The sequence below is a fragment of the Echinops telfairi genome, unplaced genomic scaffold, assembly GCF_000313985.2.
Source record: "Echinops telfairi isolate 266 unplaced genomic scaffold, ASM31398v2 ScPeMD7_15;HRSCAF=58, whole genome shotgun sequence".
NCBI lineage: Eukaryota > Metazoa > Chordata > Mammalia > Afrosoricida > Tenrecidae > Echinops > Echinops telfairi.
Genome location: NW_022103912.1, coordinates 4,121,068 through 4,127,017, shown reverse-complemented (window position 1 = coordinate 4,127,017; position 5,950 = coordinate 4,121,068). Strand labels below are relative to the sequence as shown.

Genomic DNA, 5,950 nt, shown 5'->3' with positions numbered 1-5,950 from the left:
ACAAGGACCACTTTCACACATTTTGTTGCAAATCTAGTTCCTCCTTCTATCTTCAAAAATAAAGCGCTGATAATCAGTTCAAAAAGATCAAAGCAGAAACAAATTCTAACTTATAACATATAAGCTCAAAGTAAAAAAGATCAGAAGCTTCACTAATTTCCTTCTTGTAAAAATATGGAGCATTTATTCTATGACTATATTGCATATGAAACAATTACCTAACAGCAGTTAGTACCCAGCACAACGCTTTCATTCACAACACAAACTCCCTGGTACACGGCAAAAGTCTGTCCTATTTCACCTTCTATGACTACCATCAGTGGAAATGAATGGTAATGGTACTACTTCTGACAGGGTGGTACAAGGGTTTGCATTTTCTCTACTTTGATGTACACATCCTTCCTTGCGACAGTTGACCCCAAACCGCTTTATCTGGTCCTCCTTGGGGATCTATCGATTATCAATGCAAACTGGATAAACCCGGTGGAATGCAGACGAGAGAAATATCCATTAAGCTCCTCCCAGGAGAAATCATGACTAAGTATAAAACCAAGCAGGGCAGAGCTCTAAGTCCAGTAAAAGTCCAACGACACTGAGTGCCCGCGCCCTTTGGCGGGGTCACCCGGCGGCCTGGGTCCCGGGGCATCCGTTCTCGGGGCCGAGCTGCACGCAGTGCCATCGGCCACGGCTGGACAGGGTCCGTACGTGTGTAGCTGCGCGAGCTCCGCCGCCCACTGGGGTGGCGCCCTCGTCACAATCCCGGGTTGCCTGGCTTGCGGACACCGGAAACGCCTCTGCCCCGACCCGCGGACCGGCCGGCTGGCGCCGGCAGGAACCGGAAGCTCGTGCTCCCCGAGCCCGAGAGCGCGGTCGCAGTGAAGCTCTGGCACGGCCGCCGGACGGGAGGAGGAAGGAGCGGAGTCGGGGGGGCGGGGCTGGTCCCAGAAGATGGCGGAGGCGGGGGTGAGTTGGGGTACCTTGGCGAAAGGCAGGTGGCTGGAGGTTGAGGGAAGCGGAAGGGGGTTCCCAGAGGAGGTGCTGGGGCTTTTGCCAGCTGGGGAGACTGGTGGCCGGCGCGGGGAGCCAGGACCACCGATGGGGCTGAGGACGAGCGCTGGGGCCTGCAGGGCGAGGGGGCCCCCGGTTACCTGGAGAGGGGACGTCGAGGTCAGGCCAGGGACGGCGGGGTCCAGGCCAGGTCCCGGAGAGCCCGAGGCTCGGGGCCCCCGCGGGGATCAAGTTGAAGGACGGAGAGAGCGACCCTGGAGGTCCGATGGGAGGCGGAGGTCCACGAACTGTCAGACAGAGAGCCCTCGGGACGTGGGAGGTGAGTCGTCTAGGGGGAGACGCAGGGTTGGGACTGGAAGGGACCCCAAAGGTAGCTTTGGTGGAGCCTGTTTGGAATCCACCTAAAGGTATGTTGACCGGGAACCCAGGGGTGGGACTTGGGCATCTTGGATTAGAATGGCATACCTGGGTGGCAGGTGTGTAGGAAAGACAAAGAGAACTCTAGCCTGGCCTGAGACGTTGTTGATGGATGGTCATTACTGAGATTTTGCCGTGGATTAGCAGGGATTGACAGTGGAGAACGAAAGGAGTGTGGGTATCGGGTGTGTGTCTGTGTGTGTGTGTGTTGGGGGGGCGGGTATCAAAACTTATGTGATAAGGGCCTATATGTCCAGTTAGGGTTGAGAAAAAGTTGTTGAAATATGGTCTTAGCTGGATCATGTAGGGGACGATAATGTGGAGCGTTTGCTCTTTGTGGAATTGATGAGATCCTTTCGGAAGCAGTGGATAGCTTTGACGGCAGGGCTTCTGACACTGGCCCAGATCAGTATTGCAGCAGAGCTGAAAATTGCAGGCAAGAAGGTAGGCTTCCATTCTAGCTATGGAAAGAACACAGGCAGGGAAGCAGTGACTGAAGACATTCTGCTTTTGGTTTAGACCCCGTTAGTGAACCACTGAAGAAAAATTGATGTAGGGGCCCCACGGGGTGGGGGTGGGGGGACTATCCATGTAATCATCTTGTTTTCCCTGTTAATTCTTTCTTTGGGCATATTGTGTTCAGTGGTTCTCAGAATGTACGCAGGTGACCAAGCCGGGATCACAAACATTTGTTAAAGAGCTTGGTTCTTTTTATGGCGACAACGGATGCTTTTACAGATGGTCTTACAGCAAAGGAAAGGATAAATACTTTTTAGAAAATTAAATCCAACACCAAATAGTTATCAGCAAAGTATTTCCAAATGATGGAGTAACATTTTTAGGGACTGCACTTTGATACATATAAGCAATAATAGAATGTAAATACTGCTTTCTTAATGATTTCTGTGTGGAGTTGCAATGTCTACCAGGCAATTTTTTTCCCCTTTTTGAACGTTTTAAGTGGCCTTAGCCTATAAGCAACATCATAAGAACCAGAGAAAATATTGAAATTGTCAAGGATTTCATTTTAATTGGAATTTACTCCCTTGAACTGGCAATCAAACTATCAAATGGCGTATTGCATTGAACAAATCTGCTGCGCAAGACCTCTTTAATGTGTTTTAAAGCTGTCACCATGGAGACACTAAGGTGTGCCTACCCAAGCCATGATATTTTCATTCACCTCCTATGCATACAAAAGTTGGCTAATGAATAAGGCAGAAAGACCAAAAGAATTGGTGTCTTCGAATTTGGTGTTGGTGAAGAATGTTGATTATAATACATACCACCAGAAGAAGGAGTAAGTCTGTCTTGCAAGAAGTACAGCCAAAATACCTCCTTGGAAGCAAGGAGGACAAGACTTTGTCTTACATATTTGGAATGCTACAAGTTGGAATGCACTCAGCAATACCTAATACAGCTAAGATTCACATGTATAGGCTTTTATTTACCCCAACCCAAATCTGTTCTCAAGCCCATTCTAAGTCCTCGGGACCCTATAGGAAGGACCCCATAGGATTTCTGAGGTCATATTCTAACTGCTGACCTTTAGCATGGCAGTCAAGTGCGTTCACTTCGGTGCCACCTGGCATCCTGTGCTTTTATTTAGAGAAGATTAAACTGTTTCATTGATTTAAGTGTGTCTATTTTAATGTTATGCTTATATTATTTCAAGAATGCCCTTCTAATTTAAAGAGCAGATGATGAAAAAGATGTGAGGTAGTAATACATGAACAGTCAGGGTAATTTGAAGGAGCAAACATAATTCTGTTATTGCTAACATTTGAAGATGAATGATCTTGATTTTGGGGCTGTACTGGTATTAAAATTGTTCGAATGCAACACTTCCCTCCTCTTTTAAAAAAAAGGTTACCACTGGGAAGTTTTTCTGCTTTCGAAAGCCCATTGCCTAAAAGTTGCTTCAGTAATAAACTTTGAGTATCATTTTTGTAAAACTTAGGATCACTTCTAACCCTATTTTATTTACCTAAGAGTGATAATATTAGTTTATTAATCAGCAGTCATGCACATGGAATGTTTTCTCAGTATTGATGATGATTTAATCATTGATCTACTCAAACTGTTTGAACAGTTAGTACAAATAGAACAAGTAAGGTACCATTTGTAGGTTAGACACACATTTTAATGTAGTCAGTTTTGTATTTTTCAGAAATTTTAGGTCAGGCTTGAGATAAACTTAAGGTTCTGTGGAAAGTTTTTCCTCTGTAAATTATTGGGGAAAAAGGCATTAGTTTTAACAGTACTATACTTTATTTGGAGTTGGGTTGCTAACTTCAAGGTGAGCAGTTTGAGACGACCAGCCACTCCCTAGAGAAAGGTGTTTTCTACCCCTGTAAACAGTTACAGTCTTGGAAACTCTCAAGGGCAGTTCTACCCTGTTCTGTAAGGTCACTATGGGTTGGCACCAACTTGATGGCAACGATTATTTGCGTTTGTATAGTTTATCAAGGAGCCCTGGTAATCTGGGCTAGGCATGAGACTGCTAGCTACAATTTGCCCTTTCAAACCCACCATCCCCTCCGAGAGAAAATGAAGGCGTTTTCTCTATTAAAAATTCACAGTCTCACAAACCTATTTAGTGATGCTGTAGGTTGGCATAAACTCGACGGCGGTTTTGTGTTTGTTTTTTCCAAAGGGTTTGGGTGTTGATGAACATGACTTTAATTAAGGACTTCTTCTCGTGCAGCGGTCATTGTTTTCATGTAGCGTTTGTAGACGAGGCAAAACGTGAACTGGAAAGAACCCCGGGAGCCAGAACATTTTGTTTTTTTGTCCCGGTGCTCCCTGGCTATAGTTTTATGATACTATGATGTTAGACAACGTTTTATTGTATAAAATGGTGATTTAAAATATAATACCTGCCTACTCAATATGGCTTTTTTGGTTGGGATTTATTGAGCTATTAATCTTTTTAAAAGTATTTTGATACCAGAGACCTCCAATTTGCACATTATTTTTCAAGTAATTGAAAAATCCCAAATACAGGTTTTTTGGTTTTGTTTTTAATTTTGGAGAATCAAATACATCATTGGTATGAGAGTAGTATTTAAAACTAAATAGACGCCCTTTTAGAGAAGATGCCCTTTTAATACATAATCAGAAAATGAAATTTAAAGACAAGTTAAAACGAGAAGATATTTATTCACTAAAGCTTTCCCATGAAAACAACCCACTTCCCCATGGCGTTACTTCACACGCTCACTGCCATGAAGTCAGTGCTGACTCACAGCCAGCCCCTTGGGCTTCTGAGAACCGTGACTGTTTACGGGAGTAGAAAGCCCACGCTTTCTCCCACAGAGCTGCTGCTGGTTTCAAACTGCTGGCCATGCAGATCGCAGCCCAATGCATTACCACCCGTATAATAGTCATACTCTTTTAGGCACTCCATAGCAGGGTGAGTGGTCTTGTGGGGAGGAGTTTTGTCCCATTGATGAGTCTGGTTATTTCCAGGAGTTTATGGTACATGTCTGTGCTCGTAAGATCCAGTACTCAGCTTGATCTTGCCAATACACTGGATCATTTGGGGGCTCATCTGCCTTTTGGTAAAATGTAGAACTGTTGATTAAGCACGTGCTCGTAATTTCTTTTGGATCATAGACTTTGTGTACTCAATATAATGCATATAACTCTTCCCAGAAAAATGCACATATATGCAATTTTTATTTATTTTTTTGCCATATTTCACATGGCCACTAGAATGAATGATTTCTTAGTTCCTTTCTGTGTCTTTAATTTTAGTAGACTGTGATTCTAAATCATTTTAGGTCTTATTTTTATCTACAGTAATTATATACCATTGTCTTATGACATAGTTATAATCCGCTTTTTGGGTCTCATTCAGGGAAACATCAAACGCTCTGTTATTTTTAAAGAAAAACTTTTGGGTTGACGTAGGGAATGTAGATATGCATTACCAGGAAAGGTTGAATAAACATTTGTGGCAGGATAGTATAAATAAGCAGTTTAAAAACCACTAGAAGCCTTGAAATAGAATGAGGACAGAAGTCTCCGGCAATCAGTGGCTCACAGTGGGAGGACAATGTTTCCCTGGGGACATTTGGAAATATGTGAAGACATTTTTGGTTGTTACAGTAGTGTGTGTGTGTGTGTGTGTGTGTGTGTGTGCTAGCATTTAGTGGATGGAATTCCACTCTGGAAAATGTTCAACATGAAATTGGCCTGCCCCAAATGCCAGTGCCCTTTAGCAAACATTGTTGGGTGATTACTAGAGTATGAAACAATGAAATGGCCTTTAAACTTTCTTGCTTTATTTAAAAATACTATTCACTATAAAATATCCTTTTCCACTTAACCCTTTTGGGAGAAATTTACATACAGAAACAAATGAGTTAATGGAGCAAGTGGAATAATTTAAAATGTATACTCATTCCTACTTTGGAAACACAGTGGGAAGCCTATTGTGTGTACTGAGTTTGGGACTTGAAGGATCAACTGTTGATTTTACACAGTATGATACTTGGCTGTTAGTATTTACCCCCCCCCC

At 43.4% G+C, this 5,950-nt stretch overlaps 1 protein-coding gene across 2 annotated transcripts in view; it reads left to right on the top strand.

Annotated features, from left to right (window-relative positions):
• The first annotated feature begins 917 nt into the window (after nucleotides 1–917).
• Nucleotides 918–5,950, top strand: part of INSIG2 (insulin induced gene 2) — a 29,083-nt gene continuing 24,050 nt past the window's right edge. Inside the window, exon 1 of one of the 2 annotated variants that reach the window (XM_045287433.1) lies at nucleotides 918–963. The gene's annotated coding sequence lies outside the window, so the exon portion shown is untranslated. Of the gene's footprint in view, nucleotides 964–1,275; nucleotides 1,328–5,950 lie in introns of those variants that run through there. The other variant, XM_004711888.2, reaches the window with a different exon arrangement.